At 41.9% G+C, this 27,789-nt stretch overlaps 1 long non-coding RNA gene across 1 annotated transcript in view; it reads left to right on the plus strand.

The window, feature by feature from the left end:
* LOC132397698 (uncharacterized) overlaps positions 1-25,594 on the plus strand; it is a 54,883-nt gene extending 29,289 nt beyond the window's left edge. Inside the window, exons 2-3 of the long non-coding RNA XR_009513415.1 lie at positions 18,180-18,269; positions 23,051-25,594. This is a non-coding gene — a long non-coding RNA (uncharacterized LOC132397698). The remainder of the gene's footprint in view (positions 1-18,179; positions 18,270-23,050) is intronic.
* Positions 25,595-27,789: the final 2,195 nt, after the last annotated feature.

Here is a 27,789-nt window from a genome sequence, read left to right on the forward strand (position 1 = left end):
GACACATTAACTCTGTTTCTACTCCCACAGATGCCGCCTGACACGTTGAATATTTTTGGAATTTTCTGCTGCTGCTTCAGCTCTGCAACAACTGCAGTTTATTTATAATTTCTATTCTCTGAGTAAAGAAATCTCTCAACCTGTCAGAATTATAAACCTCATAGAATGATAAGCATGAACACAGGCCTTTAGGCCCAACTGATCCATACTGGCCAAGATTCCCATCCAAAATCGTGTTTTTTTGCAAGTGCTTAGCCCATAATGTTCTAAACTTTTACCATCCATGTAGTTGTTCAACATGTCAGGCACCCTCTATGGAGGAGAATAAAGAGTTGACGTTTCCACCTGAGTCCCTTCATCAGGACTGATGAAAGGTCTTGGCCTGAAATGTCCATTCTTTATTCCTTTCCATAGATTCTATCTGACTTGTTGAGTTCCTCTGGTATTTTGTGTGTGCTGCTCTGGATTTCCAGTATCTGAAGAATCTTTGTGTTTAATACTGACTGTCTTTAGAAGTTGTCGAGTCATAGATTCATAGAAAAGTACCACACATAAACAGGCCCTACAGATCATCTAGTCCATGTGGAAATCACTTAAACTGCCTACTCCATCAGCCTGCATTGGGACCATAACCCTCCATACCCCTATCATCCTTCTACCTATCCAAACTTCTCTTAAATGTTGGAATAGAGCTCGCAGGCATCACTTGTACTGACAGTTCATTCCATACTCTCATGAACCCCCGGGTGAAGAAGTTTTATACTATGTTCCACTTAAACTTTTCACCTTTCATGTTTAACCTACGACCTCTGGTTGTGGTGTCACCCAACTCAGTGGAAAAAGTCTGTTTGCATTTATCCTATCTATACCCCTCATAATTTTGTACAGTCTATCAAATCTCCTCTCAATCTTCCATGTTCCAAGGAAGAAATCCCTATCCTATTCAATCTTTCATTATAACTTAGTCCTGACAACATCCTTGTAATTTTTCTCTGCAGTTGTTATTTACCTGCCTCAACCACTTCAACTAGCAGCTCATTCAATATATGTAGCACACTGTTTTGAAAAAAAAATGCCTCTCAAGTTCCTATTAAAATCTTTCTCTTCACACAAGTTAGAGACTCGATAAATTTATGAACCTTAAACCTACAGTATACCCTCTAGCTCTTGATTCCTCAACATAGATAAGGACTGAGTGCCTTCACTGTATCTATGTCCCTCATGACTTCATACACCTCTCAGTCTTCTACACTCCAGGCAATAAATTCTTACCCAGAGTTGTTCCCTCTGAATTCTTAATTCTTCTCGTGTGACTATCCTGCCACATCCAACGAGAATGTTATCTCATGAAATGACTACTGTAGCTCAATGTTTAATTTTAATAATTCTAACATTAAAAATTCATGCCCAACGTGAGTTGGCACTGAACGACTAGCGGTAAGTCCCTGAAGCGGCAGTCCAGGCAAGCTGTCTAATTAAGTGTGGTCTCATATCTGAATTAATCAAACTGGTTTTCAATTAGACTCCAATAACAATGTGAAAGCCTTTACATTCTGGAGAACTGAAATTATTTTCAAAATCCCAGCATTTCACTCTTGGCTATCGTCGTTGATCAGAGGGGCTGGCTGGAGAAGAAATATTTTCTTGTAAAGCTTATTTCTCTTGCAAGATCAATGAAAAATCCAATCTCCGGATAAGTATCTCTCCACCAGAAAATGGAAATAGCCAATTCCTTTGAGGGTGAGCAGGAAATGCGGTCGAACAACAATTTTACCGAGTTACCCTAAAGCTGGAAATACTAATGGAGAAAAATTTAAGTTAATAACATAACTGGATAACAAAATAAAGCTGCTGTGAGAGTAATGTTTCTTGCAAGTTGAAATTGAGAAATGTATCATTTAAGAAAGAAATGCATGTTCAGAAAGACATAGAGAGGAGTCACAGGAGCCTGAAGTTACACACTCAATGGTTTAGGAATTCTTAGAGTCATAGAACACCACAGCACAGAAACAGACCCTTTGGCCCATCTAGTCCATGCCAAGCTGTTATTCTACCTAGTCCCATTAACTTGCACCTGTACCATAGCCGTCCATACCCCTCACATCCACGTACTTATCCAAACTTCTTTTAAATATTGCGATCAAACCTGCATGCAACAGTTCCACCAGCAGTTCGTTTGATGCTCGCACCACCCTCTCATCTACTGTAAGTTACAGTAATTTTAAGACATAGCATTGCTATAGATTACAAAAACAAATACTTCAACATTTTGAGTTAAGATCTTTCATCTGGTCTGAAAGAGTGGGGATAATAGCTTAAAGAGGTGGAAGAGGGTTCAGCACGAGCTGGCAGATAATGGGTGGATCAGGTGATGAGGGTCATAGACCGATGGAGGAGGGGAGAGTGGGAATAGTGACAGAGGCCAGGAGGTAATGGGTTCATCCAGGTGAGGGAGGGTTGATAGACTGATGGAGGAGGGGAAAGTGGAAATAGTGACGAAGCTGGGATTTAATCAGCAGAAATTACAAAGGGCTGCAGATGATGGAATCAAATAGAAGGGAGAGGTGAAGCTAATAATCACAGTGAGGAAGGCAGATGGGAACTGTGGGCAGAGGGATAAGATGGAATGTGTGAAGGGAAGAAAGAAACAGGGTGATAGGGACTGGAATAGGTGGTGGAATAAGGTAGTTCATAATACATTTATTATCAAAGTATGTATACATTATACAACCTTGAGATTTGTCTCCTTTACAGAACACATGAAAAATGACAGTGGAGAGACTATAGACAATAGACAATAGGTGCAGCAGTAGGCCATTTGGCCCTTTGAGCCAGCACCCCCATTCAATGTGATCATGGCTGATCATCCACAATCAATACCCCGTTCCTGCCTTCTCCCCATATCCCTTGTCTCTGCTATTTTTAAGCACTCTATCTAACTCTTGAAAGCATCCAGAGAATTGGCCTCCACTGCCTTCTGAGGCAGAGCATTCCATAGATCCACAACTCTCTGGGTGAAGAAGTTTTTCCTGAACTCTGTTCTAAATGGCCTACACTTTATTCTTAAACTGTGGCCTCTGGTTCTGGACTGAGTTCTGGTTCAGTCCAGTACTCTAGTCCTGGTTCTGGAGAGAGACAGAGGGAGATAGAGATAGAGGGAGGGAGAGGAAGAGAGAAAGAGGGAGAGATGAAGGGAGAGAGGGAGAGAGAGAGAAAGAAAGAGAGAGAAATCAAATTGTGCAAACAATTAAAGTAAGCAAATAGAATTTAAAACAAAAGTGTGTTTGCAGACATGAAGTCAAGTGCAGCTGGAGCAGGCTCACAGCCCTGGCCTCAGTTCAGTGAAATGCAGAGTAAACGTTGCAGAGCAGAAAGCAGAACTGGCCCAAACCTCACCTCCGGTAGGAGAGGAGATGGGAACATTGCATCTGAAGTACGATGAGCCTGATTCAGAGTCACTCACATATAGGTCATTAAACTTGTTGTTTTGTGGCAGCAGAGAGTGCAAGGATATAAAATTACTGCAAATTACATAAATAAATAAATAGTGGGAAGGAATTCTGAGGTAATTTTCATGGATCATGGACCATTCAGAGATCTGTTGGTAGAGGGAAGAAACAAGCAGGCTTTTACCACTGGAATTGTTTGAGACCAGAACTGCAAGTCATAGGTTAAAGATGAAAGGTGAAATATTTAAGGGGAACCTGAGAGAGAGCTTCTTCGCTCAGAAATGCTTCTTGACACACTGAGTTTCTCTATGTATGTGGCAACACAATCTGAAAAAATAAGGGACCTGGGCTGGATAAATCAGCATTTATCATCAAGCCTAACTCTGAAGATGAACATAGGAATCTAAATATTATTGCTGGAAACTCACAGAAGGTCAGGCGGCATCTGTGGAAAGAGATGATACGCAAGCCAGAGTAGTACGACATGGAGAGCAAGTTGTTGCCCATGTTGCAGGTTTCACCTCTCCACACAGCTGATGAATCCAAAGGAATGGCAGAAACCGAGACAGTTTGGCACTTGCGATGTCCCAGGATTCAATAGTGAACTCAGTGTAGAACTGTTGTAGGGACTTCAACTGCAGATTTTTCCTCACGGTTTACTCCGAAAGCCTTCCCCATGAGTGGGTATGGCCGCAAGGCAGCAGAGGTTTGAGATCAGAGTTTTCCTTCTTCTAGGTGAGCTGCCACCCACGGCTGACAAGCCCATCCACCCAAAGCAACTGGTTTTAAGGCAAAATAACTGATCTTTGCCCCTTATTAGTAGAAATGGTTTTGGCAGGCTTAGTAGCTAAGCCACACTTGAAGATCAGGAGCTGGTCTTGGTCTAAGTTAGATATGACCCTTGTGGCTAAAGGGATCAGAGGGTATGGAGAGAAAGCAGGTACAGGGTTCTGAGTTGGATGATCAGCCGTGATCATACTGAATGGCAGTGCAGGCTCGAAGGGCCGAATGGCCTACTCCTGCACCTATTTTCTATGTTTCTATGTTTCTCAGAGCCTATATGAGATGTATGTCATTGGGATCTTTTATAAGTAGTGGGAGCTAATCCTGATTACCGCCCCGGCTAGAAAAACCTTAAGGAGTCAAACGTCTTCATACTCAGTGTAGAAAACCAATGAAGGATAGCTCTTGTAGCTGCTGCTCAGAATATTATGAGAACAAATATAAATTAACATATATGTAAATGAACATAACTTATATGTGTACAAAATAAGTCACTACAGTAGTGTAGCATTTGCTTAACACTACTAGAATCCCAGTGACCCATGCTCAATTTTGCTATTACTTCTAAGGAGTTTGTACATTCTCTCCATGACCTTGTGGGTGCCTGCCAGGCGCTCTGGTTTCCTTCTTCATTCCAAAGACGAACAGGTTAATATGTTAGTTGGTCATGTGGGTGTAATTGGACAGAACAGCCTTGCTGGGCCAGAAGGGCCTGTTACTGAGCTGTATTGTCAATTAAAAAAAGGCAAACATATTGACACTGATGCAAGATCGAGAGAGAGAAAAATATATAGTCTAGGTCTGTGTAAGGGTTTTATAGGTGGTTTGAGAACCTAATGGCAGTGGGGGAGAAGCTCTTGTTGAACCCTGAGGTGTGGAACTTCTGACTCATGTACCTCTCTCTGATGGCAGCATCAAGACAGGGTCACAGCCCTGATTGCTCAGGTTCCCTGATGATAGGAGTTGCCTTCCTGAGACTTCACTTCATGTGGGAGCCCTTGTTACTAAGAAAAGCTATACCTGTGATAGAACTGACTGATCCAGAACTCTTGGCAGCCTCTTACATTCCTGTGGACTGGTCTTGACACTAATTCTACACCAATCTTACAGTATTCTCTCTCCACTCTCATCAATGGTTGAGGTTGATATATAAACATTTAAAAGGAATTTAGATGGTATATGGATTAGAACTGGGATCTCCAACCTTTTTTTTGTGCCACGGACCATTACCATTAACCGAGGGGTCTGTGGACTCCAGCGTGGGAACCTCTGGTCTAGAGTGACATGGGCCAAATGTGAGGAAGTGGGATAAGCCTAGATAAGAATTAGATCAGTTGGGCAGAGGGTGGTTAGAGTGTGAAAGAAGTTGCCAGCAGAAATGATGGATGTGCATTCAACTGTGAGATTTAAGAGAAGTTTAGATAGCTACGTGGATGGGAGAGGTATGGAGGATTATGGTCTGGGAGTGAGTAGATGGGCCAAGACAGATCAGGTTGACATGGACTTATGGGTGGAAGGGACTGTATCAGTGCTTTAGTGCTCCATGACTCGATGATTCTTTGTTCTTTACCTTCCTCAAACTTTGCCCTCCTGGAATCTTCTGAATGGCAGAGGACAAAACATGGAGAACTCAGTGCATTGCCCTCCAGTCTCTGTGCTGCACAGTAGCTGAGAAGTTCCCACACACGTAGCCTTTGTTGCTACACTGATGGAATTTTCTTTTATATAATGTTAACACTCTTTTGAAACCTGCGTTAATATAGTTAACCCTTATGTGTAAATGAATATAACCTATAAGTTTTCTAAATAATAAATGTACTACAACCTTTACTTTGAAATATTTCACAGCTTCACTGTATTTACCTTGAGGGTGTTTCAAGTTTCAACACTTGAAACGGTAAACACAGAACAGAAGTGATAGCTCATTGTTAATAAACAGACGGTCGGCTGAAAGTGAACACCATCTACTTAAAGTGACGTGCAGTTTTCAGGCCATGTAAAAATTTCCTGTTTAGAGCAATGACATACCTGTAAAATAAAGAGGGACATTGTCTCCAGTGTTCGCTTGGTGCTGCCCTCCAGTGGTTGCTCAGTGTTGCCATCCAGTGTTCACTTGGTGGTGAATAAGCTGGACCAGGACAACATACCATATATTGACAGTTAAGACACATGGAGACTTGGGCTAAATTATTTCTGCATTGTGACTGTGTATATTTTTTTCTGAATCATAACCATTTCTACTATTTGCACCATGTGCTATGTCCGGTACGTAATGCCATGGGGGATTTCAATATGCAAGTAGATTGGGAAAATCAGGTTGGTGCTGGGTTCCAAGAGGGGGTATTTCTAGAGTGCCTGCGAGACGGCTTTGTAAAGCAGCTCATGGCTCAGCCCATTTGGGGATCAATTATTCTGGATTGTATGTTGTTCAATGAACCGGAATGGGTTAGAGAGCTAAATGAAAAAGAACCCTAAGGGGCAAGTGGCCATAATATGATCGAATTCACCAAGAAATTTGAGAGGGACAATCTAAAGGGAATTACATAGAAAGAGGAGTTGGTCAGAATTGATTGGAAAAGAATACTGGCAGGGAAATGGCAGAGCACCAACGTCGGAATTTCTGGAAGCAATTTGGAAGGCACATGATATGTACATCCCAAAGAGACAGAAGTGTTCTAAAGGCAAGATGACATGACTGTGGCTAACAAGAGAAGTCAAAGCCAATGTAAAAGCCCAAGAGAGGACATTTAATTGAGCAAAATTTAGTGGGAAGTTAGAGGATTGGGAAGCTTTTAAAAACCAACAGAATTCAACTAAAAAGTAATTAAGAAGGTAAATATGGAATCCAAAAGTAAGCTAGCCAACAATATTAAAGAGGATACTAAAAGTTTCTTCAGATACCTGATGTATAAAAGAGATGCAAGAGTGGATATTGGACTACTGGAAATGATTCTGGAGAGGTAGTAATCAGGGATAATGAAATAGCAGATGAACTGAATAAGTATTTTGCATCAGTCTTCACCGTGGAAGACACTAACAGCTTGTTAGAAGTTCCAGGTATCAGGGTCATGAGGTGTGTGAAGTTACCACTAGTAGAGAGAAGGTTCTTGGGAAACTGAAAGGTCTGAAGTTAGTTAAGTCACGTGGACCAGATGGCATACACCCTAGTGTTCTGAAAGAGGTGTCTTAAGAGATTGTGAAGGTATTAGTAATGATCTTTTAAGAGTCACTGGATTCTGAAATGGTACCAGAAGACTAGAAATTTGCAAAGATCACTCCAATCTACAGGAAATGAGGGAGGCAGAAGTAAGGAAACTATAGGCCAGTTACTCTGACCTCAGCGGTTGAGAAGATGTTGGAGTTGATTATTAAGTATGAAATCTGAGGGTACTTGGAGGCCCATGATAAAATAAGTGGTAGTCAGAATGGTTTCCTCATGGGAAGATCTTGCCTGACAAAACTTTCGGAATTCTTTGAAGAAATAACAATCAGGATAGACAAAGGTTGATGTTGTGTATTTGGATTTTCAGAAGGACTTTGAAAGGAGACATAAATGAGGCTGCTTAACAAGCTACAAGCACATGGCATTAAAGGAAAGATTTTAGCATGGATAAAGCAGTGGCTGATTGGCAGGAGGGAAATAGTGGGAATAAAGGGAGCTTTTGCTGGTTGGCTACCAGTGACTAATCATGTTCCACAGGGGTTTGTGTTGGGATCAATTCTTTTCACGTTTTACATTATTGATTTGGATGAAGGAATAGATGGCTTTGTTGCAAAGCTTGCAGGCAATATAAAGATAGACAGAGGGGCAAGTAGTTCTAAGGAAGTAGAGAGGCTGCCGAAGGACTTAGACACATTAGAAGCATGGATGGAGAAGTGGCTGATGGAAAACAGAATCGGGAAGTGTACAGTCATGCATTTTGGAGGGAGAACTGAAAGGGATGGCTATTTCCTAAATGGAGAAAAAATACAAAAATTGGATGCGCAAAGAGATGTGGAAGTCCTTGTGCGGGATTCGGGAGTTCTGGTGCGGGATTCGGGAGTCCTTGTGCGGGATTTCTCAAAGATTAATTTGCAGGTTGAGTCGATGGTGAGGAAGGCAAATGTGATATTAGCACTTAATTCAAGAGGAATATAAAAGAAAGGATGTAATGTAGGGCCTTTATAAAGTACTGGTAACGTCTCACTTGGAGTATTACAAGCAGTTTTGGGCCCTTTACCTTAGAAAGGCTGTGCTGAAACTGGAAAGGGTTCAAAGGAGTTTCACAAAAATGATTCTAGGATTGAATCCTAGAATTCTCGCTTGTCATATGAGGAGTATTTAATAGCTCTGGGCCTGTATTCACTAGAATTTAGAAGAATGAGGGATGACCTAACTGAATCGTATCGCATGCTGAAAGGCCTTGAGAAAATGGATGTGAAGAGGATGTTTCCTTTGGTGGTAGAGTCTAAGATGAGAGGTCACTATCTTAGAATAGAGGGCATCCCTTTAGAACAGAGATGCGGAAGAATTTCATTAGCCATAGAGTGGTGGATCTGTGGAATTCTTTGCGACAGGCAACTGTAGAAGCCAAGTGCTTATGTATAATTAAGGCAGAGGTTGATAGATCCTCGACTAGTCAGGGCAGAAAGGGATATGGGGAGAACACAGGAGATTGGGGCTGAGAGGAAAATTGTAATGGTGGAGCACGCTTGATGGGACAAATTGCTTAATTCTGTTCCCATGTCTTATGGTCTTATGTGTGTGCTGTTAGTAATGTGTTTTGCACCTTGACCCTGGAAGAATGCTGTTTTGATTGGCTGTATTTATGTATGGTTGAATGATAATTAAACGAACTTTATAGCTTGAAACTGAGGGGTAACCTCAGTAATGAACTTTTTATCCACAAGCACAAAAGAACATAGGAGGTGCAGAATACCAGTCAGCCCTTCAAACCTGTCTCACATTTCCTTGTAGTATTTGATATAGTTGGCCGCAACTCTTCTTCTAAGCCAGTTCCCTGTACCCCTCATTTCCTCAATCTTTCCAATATTTATTTGTCTCTACTTTACACTCTGTGGCCACTTTATGCAGTACATGTGCTCGTTAATGCAAGTATTTAATCAGCCAATCATATAGCAAATCAATGCATAAAGACATGGTCAAGAGGGTCAGTTTTGTGACAAATTGTGGAACGGCTGTTGCTGCTAGGTGTGGTTTGAGTATCTCAGAAACTGCTGATCTCCTGGGATATTTGCACACAGTAGGCTCTGGAGGTTACAGAGAATGGTGCGAGGAACAAGAATCATCCAATAAGCAGCAGCTCTCAGTGCAAAACTGCCTTGTTAATTGGGTAGGTCAGAGGAGATTGGTCAGACTGGTTCAACCGAATCAAAAATATCTACCATGCTATTCCACACCCTCTGATCATCTGTCTCTACTTCTACTTCCTGACTATAGGCAGAGACTGAAGACCGCAGCACTAGCAGTGAGGATGAAGAAGGTATGAACAAGGGAAACACAGGTATGCCCACAGGACTGCTTTGAATTGGTGGACTGCACTGTATTCAGGGATTCATTTTGAACCTGGATGAGTACTGCATGCTGCAATTGTTATGGACTTCATTAAAACCTGTATGGCTGAGTGTGTACCCACAAAGTCTTACTGAACATTCCCAAACCAAAAGCTGTGGATGAACCAGGAGGTACATCGTCTGCTGAAGGCTAGATCTGTGGCATTCAAGTCTGGAGACCCAGGCCTGTACCTGGAAACCAGGTATAATATGTGGAGGGCTACTTCAAGGGTGAAGAGACAATTTCAAATGAGGTTGGAGACAACACTGGATGCTCGGCAACTCTGGCAGGGTCTGCAAGACATTACTTCCTACAAAGCAAAACCCAATAGCCTGAATGGTAGTGATACTTCACTACCAGATGATCTCAATGACTTCTATGCCCACTTTGGGAGGGAGAATACAACTACCGTTGTGAAGATCCCTGCTCCAGCTGATCACCCTGTGATCTCCGTTTTGGAGGCCGACGTTAGACTGTCTTTAGAGAGTGAAGCCTCGTAATGCAGAAGATCCAAATGGAGTGCCTGGTAAGGCTCTGAAAACCTGTGCCAACCAACTAGCAGGAGCACTCAAGGACAATTTCAACCTCTCACTGCTACGGGTAAAAGTTTCCAGTTGCTCCAAAAAGGTAACAATTACATCAATGCCTAAGAAGAATAATGTGGGCTGCCTTAATGACTATCACCCAGTAGCACTCACATCTACTGTGATGAAATGCTTTGAGAGGTTGGTCATGACTAGACTGAACTCCTGCCTCAGTAAGGAATTGGATCCATTGCAATTTGCCCATCGCCACAATAGGTCAACGGCAGATGCAATTTCAATGGCTCTTCACACGGCTTTAGACCACCTAGACAGCACAAACACGTACGTCAGGATGCTGTTCATCGTCTATAGCTCAGCATTTAAGACCATCATTCCCACAATCCTGATTGAGAAGTTGCAGAACCTGGGTCTCTGTACCTCCCTCTGCAATTGGACCCTTGACTTCCTAACGGGAAGACCACAATCTGTGTGGATTGGTGATAACATATACTCCTCGCTGACAATCAACACTGGCTCACCTCAGGGGTGTGTGCTTAGCCCACTGCTCTACTCTCTATATGCACATGACTGTGTGGCTAGGCAAAGCTCAAATACCATCTATAAATTGGTTGGCAATTCAACCATTGTTGATAGAGTCTCAGGTGGTGATGAGAGGGCATACAGGAGTGAGATATGCCAACTAGTGGAGTGGTGCCACAGCAACAACCTGGCACTCAACGTCAGTAAGATGAAAGAGTTGATTGTGGACTTCAGGAAAGTAAGACGAAGGAACACTTTCCAATCCTCATAGAAGGATCAGAAGTGGAGAGAGTTAGCAGCTCAAAGTCCCTGGATGACAAGATCTCTGAGAATCAAACCTGGTCCCAACATAATGATGTAGTTATCAAGAAGACCAGACGGCAGCTATAATTCATTAGGAGTTTGTCGAGATTTGGCATGTCAACAAATACACTCAAAAACTTCTATAGTTGTACCATGGAGAGCATTCTGACAGGCTGCATCACTGTCTGGTATGGAGGGGCTACAGCACAGGACCGAGAGAAGCTGCGGAATGTTGTAAATCTAGTCGGCTCCATCTTGGGTACTAGCCTACAAAGTATCCAGGGCATCTTCAGGGAGTGGTGTCTCAGTAAGGCTGTATCCATTATTAATGACCTCCAGCACCCAGGGCATGCCCTTTTCTCACTGTTACCATCAGGTAGGAGACACAGAAGCCTGAAGGCACACACTCAGCGATTCAGGAACTGCTTCTTCCCCTCTGCCATCCGATTCCTGAATGGACTCTATCAGGATTGATATGTGTTCCTTTGTCTTACCCTTCCGGAAGTCCACAATCAGCTCTTTCGTCTTACTGACGTTGAGTGCCAGGTTGTTGCTGTGGCACCACTCGACTAGTTGGCATATCTCACTCCTGTACGCCCTCTTGCCACCACTTGAGATTCCACCAACAATTTTTGTATTGTCAGCAAATTTATAGATGGTATTTGAGCTGTGCCTAGCTACACAGTCATGTGTATACAGAGAGTAGAGCTGTGGGCTAAGCTCACACCCCTGAGGTACACCAATGTTGAACGTCAGCAACACTTGGTTATCAAATTGGTTATCACCAATCCACACAGACTGTGGTCTTCTGGTAAAGCATTTCATCACTGTCAGTACATTTGCAGTACATTATTATATATTTAACTATGTGTCTAATAGGCACTTTTAACATTGACAAATGCTTTTTTATTATCCGTCTATATTACTGTGTTAATATTATTTTATGCACTGTACATGATACATGCACTGTGTTTCGCACCTTGGTGTCTGAGGAATACTATTTCATTTAGATGTATACGGTTGAATGATAATAAACTTCAACTGAATTATCACTGACATGTGTTGTGGAACACGTGCTTTGTGGCAGCAGCACAGGGTAATTCATAAAACTTATTATGTTCCAATAAATCGAGCAAGACAGGAACAATGGGGTGGCGTTCATGGGTTTATGGACTATTCAGAAATCTGATGGTGGAGGAAAAGGCACGGTCCCTAAAATGTTAAGTGCGTGCCTTTTGGGTCTTGTAACTCCTCCATGATGGCAGCAATGAGAAGAGGGCTTTTGTTGGATGGTGTGCGTCCTTAGAGATGGATGCTGCCTTCTTGAGGCATTGACTTTAAAAAAAATCTATTGATATACAACATTGAGAGGGTCGTTCCAGCCATCCAAGCCCCACTGGCCAGCAATCCCTGATTTAATCCTAGCCTAATCACAGAACAATTTACAATGACCGATGAGACTTCTAACTAGTACATCTTTGGATTGTGGGAGGAAACCAGAGCACCTTGAGGAAACCCACAGTCTTGGAGGAAAACTTACAAACTCCTTACAGGCAGTGGTGGGAATTGAACCAGGGTCGCCACTACTGTAAATGGTTTTGCTAACAACTATGCTACTATGCCACGACTGAATATGTTCAGAGATTATCTGCCATTCTCTGCGTGAGAAACCTACCTCTGACATCTCCTGTAAACTTTCTTCCACTCACCTTGAAAGGATGTCCTCTATTACTAGTTTTTAACCAGCCTTGGAAAAAGACAATGTCTGTCCAAAAGTTGGTTGGTAGTTTAATTGTACCTGTTGTGGAGGTGGGCGATGGAATTTAAGGATGTGTGGGCAGTTTCGGTTGCAGAGAAGATTAGCGGGGGATGGCTTTTCTTTGTGAGCGATCAGAGATTTAATGCATGGCACAGTGAGTGCCTGTGCTGGGCTGGAGGCGGCCCCATCCTGTCCATGCTGCTTTCCAGTCTTCACTCAGTGGAAGACAAGCTGGGTTCCATTCAGCTGCTGCTGCAACAGCGCAAAGTGAGGAAGAGCTGTGGGTTTGTTCTTTGCAGAAACATGGTTCCAAGACAACATCCCGTGAATCATCAATCTTCAGGTCATTCCACTCAGGGACTTGGGCTGTACTGGGTTTTTTGGGTCTGCATGTTTGACTGTTATCTTCACTCTGTGATTTAAACATAGCCTAACCACAGGACTATTTTCTATGATCAGTTAACCTACCAATTCGCACATTTACCATTATTAAGTTAACAGGACTATGGGAGAAAATGAAGCATCCGGAAAAAACCCATGCACAAAGAAGAAGAATAAAGAAACTTTCTTACAGAGAATGCTGGAATTGAACTCTGAACTCTGACGCCCTGAGCTGTAATATTATCATACTAACCATTACATTATCGTGGCACCAGTGATATTCGTTCATCATGCAGCCGTTTGAAACTGGGTTACACTTGATGCCATCTTATTGCTTTTCTTCACCCAAATTGATGAACAGATTATCATTCTGTTCTCTCTCACTTTCCATTCTGAATCCCCTCCTTTACTCATTGGATATCCATGACTGTATCGCCATGCACAGCTCCAGTCTACTAATTAAATTTGCCGATGACACTACATTGATTGGCCTTATCTCAACCAATAATGAGGTGGTCTACAGGGAAGAAGTCATCTCTGACACAGTGGTGTCAAGAAAACAACCTCTCCCTCAATGTCTCAAAAACAAAGGAGCTGGTTGTGGATTACAGGAGGAATGAAGACAGCTAACCCCTATTGACATCAATGGACCTGAGGTTGAGAGGGTGAACTGCTTCAACTTCCTCGGCATCCGCATCACCAAGGATCTCACATGGTCTGTGCACAACAATGCCTCTTTCACCCCAGACGGTTGAGGAAGCTTGGTATGGGCCCCCAAATCCTAAGGACATTCTACAGGGGCATAATTGAGAGCATCTTGACTGGCCTAATCACTGCCTGGTATAAGAACTGTACCTCCCTCATCACAGGATTCTGCAGAGAGTGGTGTGGACAGCCCAGCGCATCTGTAGTTGTGAACTTCCCATGATTCAGGACATTTACAAGGACGATGTGTAAAAAAGGCCCAGAGGATCACTGAGGACCCAAGTCACCCCAACCACAATCTATCCCAGCTGTTAACATCCGGGAAACGGTACCGCAGCATAAACGCCAGAACCAACAGGCTCCGGGACAGCTTCTTCCACCAGGTCATCAGACTGATGAACTCATGCTGATTTGAGTGTACTCGATATTTCATTGACAGTTCTATTTATTAAAATTACTGTTTAGATGCATATTGCACATTTAGATGGAGGTGTAACGTAAAGATTTTTACTCCTCATGTATGTGAAGAATGTAAGAAATAAAGTCAATTCAATTCAATTCAGTTCAATTCAAATTGTTCCATCTTCCTGAGCTACAGGCACCTCAGGAATTTTGAAAGATGCATTCACTATCCCTGAAAGGAAAAGGCTACAAATGCAGCTGATCCAAATAAAGGCAAATACACAGTAGGTGTCCTTGTCCCAGCAAACTGGCGCTTTTTCACTAATCTTATCCTTCTACTTGTAGAGGCTTACAAAATCTATTATTATATCACTTGCCAGTTTTCAGTCAGATTTAATTTTCTCTCCTTTTATCGATTTCTTTTATCATCCTGTGCTGCTTTCTAAAATTCTCACAGTTCTCAGACTTGCAACTTTATAAGATTTTTTTTATTTGGTAGGATTGAATCCTCGGCTTCCAGCAGGACATAAACTGCCCCCCACCCCCCCCCCCCCCCCCGGCACCAGATTAGATCCACTGCGCTCGAAAGCCCTTCACATTTGATTGGATGATAAGACTGTCAATCAGGTTGGCTCCTGGGAAAGGATTAACTTTATTTACCGTTATCATTTGCATGAATCTGGAGAATAAAGTACAGTAAATATCCATATGGATATGGAAATTTAGACGGACATAAAAAGGAGCGCAGTTTCTTTAACAGAGACCATAGAACATGAACATAGGATAAACACCATTGAAAGGTTTTTGCTTATTCAGGGCATTAAAGGTTACAGAGAAAAGGCAGGAGAATGGGTTTGAAAGGGATAATAATCAGCCATGATGAAATGGTGGAGCTGACTGGATGGGCAGAATTGCCTAATTCTGCGTTTATGTCTTATCATCTCATCATCTAATGGCATCAAATTAAGTACTTTGGCTCAATTCATCCACATCAATCATCTAAGCTAATCTTAGTTGCCCCCATTTTGCCCATAACCCTCTTAACCAGGACTTCCCAACCTTTTTTACATCACAAACCAGGACTATTAACCATGGGCTCTGTGGACCCCAGGTTGGGAACCACTGCTCTAAACATTTCCTATCTACTGTGTGTACAATAACTGTCCAAGTGTCTTGTAAGTGTTATTAAAGTACTTCTCAGCTATTTCTACTGGCACCTCCTTCTGTATACCAAGCAGTCACCTGCTGAAAGGGTAGCCCTTCAGGTATGTATTTGTCAGCGGGTTTGGATATGGCCCAAGTGTGAGTGAGAGACACTGAAGTATGTCGTTAGTTCACAGACTTTAATGTGAACAGAGTTAACAGGGAGATGAAAGCAATCATCACTAGGCCAAATAGGGCCATTAACTAAAACTCCCAAATGGAAAATGAAGCCAACACTGCAACTGAAGGAAATAATTAAATATAAAATGAATACCGCTAGTCTTCAGAGTCAGTTGACTCGACAGTCCAATTTCTCAGGCAAGGCCAAATGCGAACCAGCAGCGAAGCATTGCTGTGCTTTGCTCAAGTCTCGACAAGCGCTATGATGAAAAGAATGGAGTTAAATACCAACACAATGAAATAATAACTAGATGTCACGTGCTTATTTATAAGAGCAACTGCCGTATCTGCTGCACTACCAAATCCATGGTTGTGACATCATTACGTCTCTCTCACCTCACCTCAAACCTATGTCTTCTGGTTTTTATTCCCCATCTTTGGGTTTAACCAAGTTTAGAATATAGAACATTACAGCACAGTACAGGTGCTTTGGCCCACAATGTTGTGCCAACCTTTAACCTACTCTAAGATTAATCTAACCCTTCCCCCCTCTATAGCCCTCCATTTCTCTTTCATCCATGTGCTTATCAAAGAGTCTCTTAAATGTTCGCAATGTACCTGCCTCTGCAACCATGCTGTTCTCGGTGTTAGACTTTCATTTTTCACAGTAAAAATAAATCTTTGATGCAATTTGCAATATTGTTCCTCCTGATATGAAAAAGTGTGTACTTCGCAGCAAAGGCCAGTGAGATTGTAAAGTAAAAAAGGGATCCAAATTTCATGTGATGTACTGCATAACTGTACAAGAAAATGGATTCCCAATTTTTAAGCAGAACAAGTGAAGTGACACAGCTGAGCAAAGACCAGTACTCCTTGGGGATGGCATGGTAGTGTAGAGCACCAACGACCCAGGTTCAGTTCCTATCACAGTCTTTACAGAGTTGCTGTTTTCTCCCTGTGACTCCCTTGATTTCCTCTGGATGCTCCAGTTTCCTCCCACATTCCAAAGACGTATGGATTAATAGTTTAGTTGGTCACTTGGGTGTAATGACCCAGGGTGGGCTCATTACATCTTACCGTACCGTATCCCTAACATTTGCACAATTCCACTGAAGTAATCCAGCAAAAAATAGCAGTTACTTTGAAAATGAAGAAAGAATGTAAATGATGAAAATCTGAATAAAGTGTTTCAGTTCTGATAGAAGGTCTTCAACCCAAAATGTTAACTCGGTTTCTCTCTGCACAAATGCTGGCTGACCAGACTCTGGTAAGAATCATAGTGTGATAGAGTAATATGGCACAAATACAGGCCCTTCAGTCCAACCAGTTCAGGCCAACCACAACACTCACCCAGTTAGTCCCAATTTCCCGAATTTATTCATTAGTTTGTTTGTTTATTTATTTATTTACTTGTTCCACGCACGATACAGCATGGAACAGGACCTCTGGCCCTCTAAGCTGCACCTCCAGCAACCCTTGATTTACCTCTAGTCTAACCACAGACAACTTACAATGACCAATTAATCTATTAAATGATATGACAAGGGATATACATGGGGTTCAGATGAAAGGGTGAAATGCGTCTCTATTGTAGGAGGTGTAAGACACTTATTCCCCCTGCTAGCCTATAGGTCACCCTTGGAAAAGGTGTAGCTCCTGCTTAACTCCATGATCAAGGTCATGTGAAGCCATGGGAGCAGGTAGTGGATGGTCATATTTGCAGCTGACGCATATCACGTCCTGGTTATGTGACCACTGACACCAGGTAGACAACTTCTGAAGAGTTTTGATAATGGCTGGTGTCACCCAGCTTGTAAGCCCACTGTCCAGAAGAAGGCAATGGCAAATTACTTCTGTAGAAAATTTTGCCAAGAACAATCATAGGCACAGAAAGCGCATGGCATAACGAACAATTTGGCACAAAACCACTGCATTAATAGTTCAGGTTGTCTGACAAAAGTTCATCAACCCAGAAGATTAAGTCCATTTCTCTCATTGCCTGGATACAGACTATTACTGCTGGTTTCTGTCTTCGTTCGGTTTCTCCAACTGCTCAGCTTCCCTCCTCCATGGAAGTGAACTATTCTTTGTTCCTTTGTTCTCTGCAACTATCCTAAAATAAACCCGCTTTAATTGCTCTGAAGCCTTCATTAAGACTGTCTTTTTAACAATACCTTAGTGTTGTGAAAGCCTTTAATTACTTTGCTCCCCACTGTGACATTCATCTGCTTAATGAAAATTGAAAAAAAAGAAAAAAAATTAAAAGCTCTGTGGAACAGGTGTGGGAATAGAAGTAGATTTACATGATGATAAAAGCCCCTGTCTAAGTTATAACATTTAATGATTTCCATGATAAAACAGCAATGTAAATGTATGTTGGTTATTTGTCACCTGCCATTTTATTTTAAATCTAACTTCAGATAACCATTTATGATATGCACCTTGTTAACCTACAGAGAACCATTGAGAGATGAAGCCAGCAGTCACAAGGATAATCAGAGCCAAGAGGAACACAGGAAGCAAGAACTCCCTACGGCTTACACAAGGTAAAAGGATGTCGCCAGGACTTGAGGAGCTGAGTTATTGGAAAAGGTTGAGTTGCTTGGGGCTGTATTCCATCAAATAAAAGGGATTAAGTGGAGATTTGATGGAGGTATACAAAATTACAAAGGGTATAGATGGGGTAAATGCAAGCAGGCTTTTTCCACTGAGGTTGGTTGAAATAAGAACTAGAAGTCATAGGTCAAGTGTGAAAGGTAAAATGTTTAAGGGGAACTTCTTCACACAGAGGCTCGTGAGAATGTGGAACAAGCTGCCAGTGGAAGTGATGGATCCTAATTTGATTCCAACATTTAAGGGACATTTGGATAAGTACATGGATGGCAGGGATATGGAGAGCTGTGGTCCAGGTATAAAATTCTTTGAGGGGATTACACAAAGGATAGATAAAGGGGATGCAGTGGATGATATCTATTTGGACTTTTTGAAGGCCTTTGACAAGGTGCCACACATGAAGCTGCTTACCAAGTGAAAAGCCCATGGTATTACAGTAAAGTTACAGACATGGTTAGAGCATTGACCGATTGGTAGGAGGCAGGTAATGGGAATAAAAGGATCCTTTTCCAGTTGGCTGCCAGAAACTAGTAATGTTCCACAGGACTGGTGTTGGGACCACTTCTTTTTAAACTGTATATCAATGAGTTAGATGATGGAATACATGGCTTTGTTGCCAGGTTTTCACAGATGATCCAAAGATTGGTGGTGGGGCAGGTAGTGTTGATGAAACAGGAAGACTGCAGAAAGACATTGATAGATTAGGAGAAAGGGCAAGAGAGTGGCAAATGAAACACAATGTTGGAAAATGCATGATCATGCACTTTGCTAGTAGAAATAAATGTGCTGATTACTTTCTAAATGGGGAGAAAATCCAAAAATCTGAGATCTGACTTGAGAGTTCTTACTCAGAATATCCTAAAGGTTAACTTGCAGGTAGAGCTAGTGGTGAGGAAGGCAAATGCAATGTTAGCATTCATTTCAAGAGCTGAGGCTGTATAAGGCACTGGTGAGGCCTCACCTTGAGTATGTGAACTGTTTGGCTCCTCATTGAAGAAAAGATGTGCTGGCACTGGAGAGGGTTCAGAGGAGGTTTTGGGGCATGAACTATAAGGAGCAGCTGGACAAACCTTGATTGTTTTCTCTTGTGTGTCAGAGGCTGACGGGAGACCAGATAGAGGTTTATAAAGGCATAGATAGGTTAGAAAGTTCAGAATCTTTTCCCAGGGTGGAAAAAATCATAAACTATAGGGAATTGCATTCAGGTGAGAGGGGGAAAGTTAAAAGGAGGTGTGTGGGCATGTGTTGTAATAAGACAATGGTGGGTGTCTGGAACATGCTGTCAGAGGAAGTGGCGGAACTTATTTAGGAGGGATTTACAGACACACTTGGTCTGCAGAGAAGGGATGTACAGTGTATGGACCCTGTGCAGACAGAGTGTGATTATTTTGGATGGGCCAGTGAGCCTGTTCCTGTGCTGAACTGCACAGTGCTCTATGACCACACTATAAAGTTCCAACATCTGGGGGGGGGGTCACTATTCAAGGCCGAGTGGATTCATGAGTTCACTGATTTCTTTTCATCCAATGAAATCAGTAACTGAAGAAATCAAAGCCCAAACATCTGGTCTCCCATCACACACATTTTCTATTGCACCAACACCCCTTCCACCATCATCCCCTCCACCATCATCCCCTCCAACATTACCCCACCACCATCACCCTTTCCATCCATCACTCTCTCCACTAATCATCCTCTCCACCACCACCCCCTCTAGTAATCACAACCTCCGCCAATCAATCTCTACACCCACCTCCATCTCCACCCGTCAGTCTGCCACCCCTCATCTCCACCCATCACCCTCTCACCCATCAACCTCTCACTCATCACCCCTCCACCCATCACCCTCTGCACCAATCACCCTTTCCAGCAATCACACTGTCCACCAATAATCCTTTCCACAATCACCTTCTCCATCCATCATCACCTTCTCTTAACATCCCCTCCTCTCATGCTTCTCTCCTTCCCCTCCCCTCCACCAATCACCCTTCTTTCGACCTTCTATCCATCGCCCTGCTCTCAAACCCCCAATGCATCTTAAAATTTTTCATTTCCCCCCATCCTGAAGATGAATCTTAGCATTAAAGCTCTAATTCTGTTTCTCTCCTCATACGTTTTCAATGATTGAGTTGAGTTTCTTTTTGTTTCTTTTATTATCTTGAATTCAAAGGTTTTTACTTCAATTGTTATTTTTTCTGAAGGACCATCCTCTGAAATAAAAACCCCATACTGTGTGCTTCATTTTTTGCCCTAATAACTTGTTTCACAAAACCTTCTGGTTCTTCACTGTCAGTTACTGTATAATGTACATGTTATATAATTCATGTATAACTAATGTGCTATCTGTTGTTCCCTCAGTCTATGTGTCTGGTTTCGCATTGTATCTGTACCTCACCATACTTTGACTTTGATCTGCACTTAAAAATACCACCTTTAATTAGTTATTTGTCATTAAGACAGTAATAGAAGTTTAAGGCCATTCTTCCACATATAACAAGTGAGAACACGCAGACAAGGCCAGATTGAAAAAAAATAGCGGGCACTAGCCTTCACAGCATCCAATCACCATCAAATGGTAAAGCCTTAAAAAGGTAGCATTACACTAAAGGCCCCAATACCCAGGATATGCTCTCTCCCCATTGCGATCAGCAAGGAAGAAGTACAGGAGCCTGAAGACCATAAGACCATAAGACAAAGGAGAAGATGTCGGCCATTCGGCCCATCAAGTCTGCTCCGCCATTTCATCATGAGCTGATCCAATCTCCCCTTTAGTCCCATTCCCCCACCTTCTCACCATAACCTTTGATGCCCTAACTACTCAGATACCTATCAATCTCTGCCTTAAATACACCCAATGACCTGGCCTCCACTGCTGCCCGTGGAATCAAATTCCACAGATACACCACCCTCTGGCTAAGACATGCTCTTAATGTTTAAAGGACAGCTTCTTCCCCTCTGCCATCAGATTTCTGAATGATCAATGGGCTCCTGAACACTACCTCATACCTTGTTGCTCTCTTTATGCATTGCTTACTTAATATCATTTACATATATGTTTCTTAACATAAGTTTTATTTTGATTTTAATTATTTTCTATTGCAATGTATTGCTGCCACAAAACCACAATTTTCATGGTATATTTATGCCTGCGATATTAAAGTTGAGTCTGATATTTACAACTCCCTCTGCTCTGTATTCACTGAACTACTTGGCTTCATTGAGCTATCCAGTTCTGAAGTTAAGTTTTCTGTCAATGGGTTACAGCTCAGTGGGCTGATTCTTGCCAGAATCCTTGTCTCACTCTCGGTTCAATAACCTTCCTAATATACTGTCCTAATAGACCACTAACTCAGCATGAAGTCTCATATTAAACCCCCAAAACTCACATCTTTATTTTTCTCATTTGTCTCTTGTTCCACTTATAACCATATAACAATTACAGCATGGAAACAGGCCATCTCAGCCCTTCTAGTCCGTGCGGAACGCTTACTCTCACCTGGTCCCACTGACCTGCAGTCCGCCCATAACCCTCCATTCCTTTCCTGTCCATATACCTATCCAATTTCTTTTTAATTGACAATATCGAACCTGCCTCTACCACTTCTACTGGAATCTCATTTCACACAGCTACCACACTCTCAGTAAAGAAGTTCCCCCTGGGGTTACCCCTAAATTTTTGCCCCTAACTCTCAACTCATGTCATTTTGTTTGAGTCTCCCCTACTCTCAATGGAAAAAGCCTATTCACGTCAACTCTATCTATCCCCTTCATAATTTTAAATACCTCTATCAAGTCCCCCCCTCAACCTTCTACGCTCCAAAGAATAAAGACCAAATTTGTTCAACCTTTCTCTATAACTTAGGTGCTGAAACCCAGGTAACATTCTAGTAAATCTTCTCTGTACTCTCTCTATTTTGTTGACATCTTTCCTATAATTCGGTGACCAGAACTGTACACAATACTCCAAATTTGGCCTCACCAATGCCTTGTACAATTTTAACATTACATCCCAACTCCTATACTCAATGCTCTGATTTATAAAGGCCAGCATACCAAAGACTTTCTTCACCACCCTATCCACATGAGATTCCACCTTCAGGGAACTATGGACCATTATTCCTAGATCACTCTGTCCTACTGCATTCCTCAATGCCCTACCATTTACCATATATGTCCTATTTTGATTAGCCCTACCAAAATGTAGCACCTCACATTTCTCAGCATTAAACTCCATCTGCTATCTTTTAGCCCACTCTTCTAACTGGCCTAAATATCTTTGCAAGCTTTGAAACCCTACTTCATTATCCACAACACCATCTATCTTAGTATCATCTGCATACATACTAATCCAATTTATCATCCCATCATCCAGATCATTAATGTAAATGACAAACAACGTTGGCCCCCGTACAGATCCCAGAGGCACACCACTAGTCACCGTCTTCCAACCTGACAAACAGTTATCCACCACTACTCTCCAGCCACTGTTGAATCCATTTTTACTACTTCAATATTGATACCTAACGATTGAACCTTCCTAACTAACCTTCTGTGTGGGACTTTGTTTAATTTGTTTAATTTATATATAAGCTATATTATCTATTCGTATTTATTGTGTTTTTATTGTTGTGTTCTTTATTTTATTCTGTGTCTTTTGTCCAGCATCAGATCTGGAGTAACAATTATTTTGTTCCTCTTTACACTTGTATTCTAGAAGTGACATTGATCTTGGACCTCCTAAACCTGAACAAGCCTCAAGGGAGTGGTATACTCAAAAAGTTCTGCTGATGCTTGAAATCCAAAGTAACACATATGAAACTCTGGAGGAACTCAGCAGGTCAGGCAGCATCTATGGAGAGGAATAAAGAGCCCATATTTCAGGCTGAGACCCTTCTTCAGGACTCCCAGAAGTGTACAAGAAGATAAGAGGCATAGATAAAAGTGGATAGTCAGAGATTTTTTCTCAGGGCAGAAAAGGCTAACATGAGGGGGACATGATTTTTAAGGTGATTTGAAGAAAGTATCGGGGGGGGGGGTTTGTCAGAGATAAATTCTTTACGCAGAGGGTGGTGAGTGTGTGGAATATCCTGCCAGGGTCTGTGGTAGAAGCAGAAACATTTGATACATTCAAGAGCATCTTAGATAGGCATATGAATAATAGTAAAATGGTGGGCTATGTGGGAGAGATGGGCGAGATTGATTTTAGAGTAGGGTAAAATGTTAGTAGAACATCATGCATCGAAACGCCTGTACTATTCTCTAAGGTTCTATATTCCATGAATAACGAGAGCAAGGTTTTGTGGTCCCGCTATGTCCAGCCACAGAGAGCGGTTTGTAATTAAGAGGAGAAAGTGTCCTCAAGAATATCTGTGTCTACAGCAATGGTGGACCATCATGTAGGCCCAGTCCATTTCAGGTAAAACCTTCCCTAACATTGAGCACAACTACAGAGTACTGTCATAGGAAAGCAGCATTCATCAGCAGGGATCCCACTACCCAGCCCAGGCTCTCTGCTCGCTATAAGGAAGAAGGTACAGGAGCCTCAGGACACACACCATCAGGTTTTGGAACGTTTATTACTCCTCATCTTTGCACTCTTGAACCAGAGAGGATAATTTCATCCAACTTTACTCAGCCAATCACTGAGCTGTTTGCAGAACCTACGGACTCACCATCAAGGACTCTTGATCTCATGTTCTTGATATTTATAGCTTATTTATTTATTTGTTTGTTTATTTTTATTGTATTTTTATTTTTTTTCTCAGCACAAGCTGGCAAAATCTGAGATACAGGTATAGCAAAGCACAATAATTTCCCAAGCGCTAGAAACTTTTGGATTATTCTAGTGGTGATTAGTACTGTGGCTTTCTGAAGAGTTACATAGATATTGCCGTGTAGACCTAATTGTTTAATGCTATTGTGCAGTGTCTTAGGGATGACAAGTTGTAGATATTACTATTCAGTCAATGTATACCCTGTTCATGTTCCAAAGTCTTTCAATTTCCTCTTTTAATGCAGCATACTTCTGGTGTTTTTTTTTACTTATTGATTTCTGTATGTTGTGCACATTTAAAACAGCTAAATCTATTAAGTAAGTTGTTCTTGCTTGTTTATCATGTAATATTACATCTGGATGGTTATTACGAATTGTCTTAACTGTAATAATCATATCAGCCATAATGTAATTTGTGGGAATCTGACTGTAAAACTGGATTAGGCATGTATTTATAATAAGTTGCGATATCTTTTATGAGTTTGTATTTTAAAGCAAGATTTTGGTGAATGACGTTTGTCACTTGATTGTGCCTGTGTAAGTAATCAGATTGAGTTAAGCTGCTGCAGGATCCTGAAATGTGTTGGATTGTTTCTGGTTTCTTTTGAAATATTCTGCATGGATCATCTTATATCTGTTGATCTTATATGAAAAATATTTGATTTTTTTTGTGTTAACTACTTGGTCTAGCGTTGCCACAAGGAACCCCTCTATTTCTGAGAAGAGGTCTCCAACTCTGAGTCAGGTGTTCAATGCTTCTGTCGGTCTTGTCTGCTCAGATCGTAGGGATGTCTTTTATGCAGGGCCATGCTCTTCCGCTGTTTAATATTTTCTTCTGTAGTGATAATCACTGCACTTTTCTGGGTTGTGCTTTCATTTAAGATTAAGATACTTCTTATCAGAATTTCATATGTCCACATGGAGTGCTGAATCCTCTTTTCAATGATGAAAGTATATCCTTGGAAGTTTTATATGATTGTTGTGTAAATCCTTATCACTGTTATTCCTCTTCCTTTAAGGGAGTGTTATTCTAAGCACGTTTGAGTGTACAGTTTACTAAAATTTGTCCTTTCAGTTCTTATTTTTCTTTGTAAATTTTCCAGATTGGTGATTATTTTTATTAAATAACAATAATAGAATCATTTTATTTATTTATTGGGATACAACACAGAACATGCCCTTCTGGCCTTCCAACACACACAGCCCAGCCATCCCCTGATTTAACCCTGGCCTAATCACGGGACAATTTACACTGAACAATTAATGTGGGAGGAAGCTGGAGCACCTGTAAGAAACCCAGACGGTCACAGCAAGAATGAACAAACATTATTCAGACAGCAGCGGGAACCGAACCCGGATGCCTGTTCTGTAAAGTGTTGTGCTAACCACTGAACTCCACGCCGTGCACTGCTCCCCAAAGATGCTGCCCGACCTGCTGTGTTCCTCCCGCAGATTGCTCACAGCTCTGGAAATGGATGTTGCACTATGGTGGCCAAATATTCAGCTGAATAAATGTGTGTTAGGAAACTGGGAGACTCAATCCCAATGTGTTTGAGTGATAGTGCCATTTTTCCGGATGAAAATTCTAAAATATAGGCAGAGGATCAAAGGCGCAATGCCTCTTCAGCCTTAACAATTTACAGGCTGGCAGGAAAACAAAACCTTCTCCCAAAACACTCTTGGATAAACCTAGCCTGAGAACCACCCAGGGCAGTGAGGGGATATTCCCAAAGCTGACTTAATTTGATGGTTTGTCTCTGCTGCCTACCATTAGAATCAGAAGCAGAATCCAGTTTAATATCAGTGGCAAACATTGTGAAATCTGTTGTTTTGTGGCAGTACATTGCAATTTATAATTTTAAAAATGATAAATTACAGTAAGAGATACATATGGTGCTGGTTGTCTATCAAGTCTATAACACTCTATAAAACTCTGGTTAGGCCACACTTGGAGTACTGTGTCCATTTCTGGTCACCTCACTATAGGAAGGATGTGGAAGCATTGGAAAGGGTACGGAGGAGATTTACCAGGATCATGCCTGGTTTAGCGAGTATGGATTATGATCAGAGATTAAGGGAGCTGGGGCTTTACTCTTTGGAGAGAAGGAAGATGAGAGGAGACATGATAGAGATGTACAAGTTATTAAGAGGAATAGATAGAGTGGACAGCCAGTGCCTCTTCCCCAGGGCAGCACTGCTCAATACAAGAGGACATGGATTTAAGGTAAGGGGAGGGAAGTTCAAGGGGGATATTAGAGGAAGGTTTTTCACTCAGAGAGCGGTTGGTGCGTGGAATGCACTGCCTGAGTCAGTGGTGGAGGCAGATACACTAGTGAAGATTAAGAGACTACTAGACAGGTATATGGAGGAATTTAAGGTGGAGGGTTATATTGGAGGCAGGGTTAAAGGGTCGGCACAGCATTGTGGGCTGAAGGGCCTGTACTGAGCTGTATTGTTCTACATTCTATGTTCTAAATCTAATGATAACAGGAATCCTGAGCTGGAGAGATTTGGTGTCCGTGATGAGGCTGGCTGAGTCCACAGCCTATCAAATTCAAAGCACATGGGAATCAAGCAGCAAAAGCCTTTTCAGTTGTGAAATGATAAAGGAGGGAAAGGAGATGGGTGAACAGAAGTCTGGAACAACAGACGGGTGTTAAAGAAGGGGGGTGTTTGTGTGTGTGTGTGTGTGTGTGTGTGTGTGTGTGTGTGTGTGTGTGTGTGTGTATGTGTGTGTGTGTGTGTGTGTGTGTGTGTGTGTGTGTGTGTGTGTGTGTGTGTGTGTGTGTGTGTGTGTGTGTGTGTGTGTGTGTGTGTGTGTGTGTGTGTGAGTGAGAGAGAGAGAGAGAAAATGGTGTGGTTGTGCCAAAAGAGTCTCTGATCCTTAACAGCTTCCAGCTAAGAAAACCATCTCACAGACTCCCTGGACATTCTTCCATCTTTATCTCCTTTGGAGTAACTTGACAAATTACTTCACTTAACACCTCCCTGCTTTTGATATAATTCCCAGTCACCCCCTCTCTCACCTGCCTATCATCACCCCCCTCTCCAGATCCACCTATCACCTATCAGCTCCTGTTCAGTCCTTTCCTCCCCACCTTTACATACTGGCATTTTCCCCTCTTTCTTTCCAGTCCTGATGAAAGGTCTCGGCTGTCCATTTCCCTTCACAGAGGCTGCCTGACCCGTTGTGTTCCTCCAGCTCCCCTGTGTGTTGACACAGTATTTGGGAAAGTATTTGTGGTGCTCAGCACTGAGATCAAGGAAAGAGAAAACATTTCAAATGGAACAATGCTCACATTTAAAAAAGCACAGGGGTATAATTTAATATGAACATGCTAGGCATCTGGGCAGTAATACCCATTACAGCAATTCGCTGGCAGTTTTTTTTCATGTTTAATCTAGGTATCTAATTATTGAGAAAAATTGCATTTACCTTTTGATAAATGTAAACAATAAACAGCAGCTATCTCCCATTGTATATTTATTCAAAGTATGCCAAGTTAGTAATGGAATTGATCCACAATTTTAATTATTAAAGAAATGTGTTTTCTGTGCTTCACACAATCTTAGAATCTTTTCCAATACACAATATTTATTCCACACCACAGGTTTGTCATTGTACAGAGTTGTGTTCTGGGCATTGTAATCTTCCTGCTCTGTGAGTGAATTGATCAGAG

Source organism: Hypanus sabinus, chromosome 8, assembly GCF_030144855.1.
Source record: "Hypanus sabinus isolate sHypSab1 chromosome 8, sHypSab1.hap1, whole genome shotgun sequence".
In the NCBI taxonomy this organism is placed as follows: Eukaryota; Metazoa; Chordata; class Chondrichthyes; order Myliobatiformes; family Dasyatidae; genus Hypanus; species Hypanus sabinus.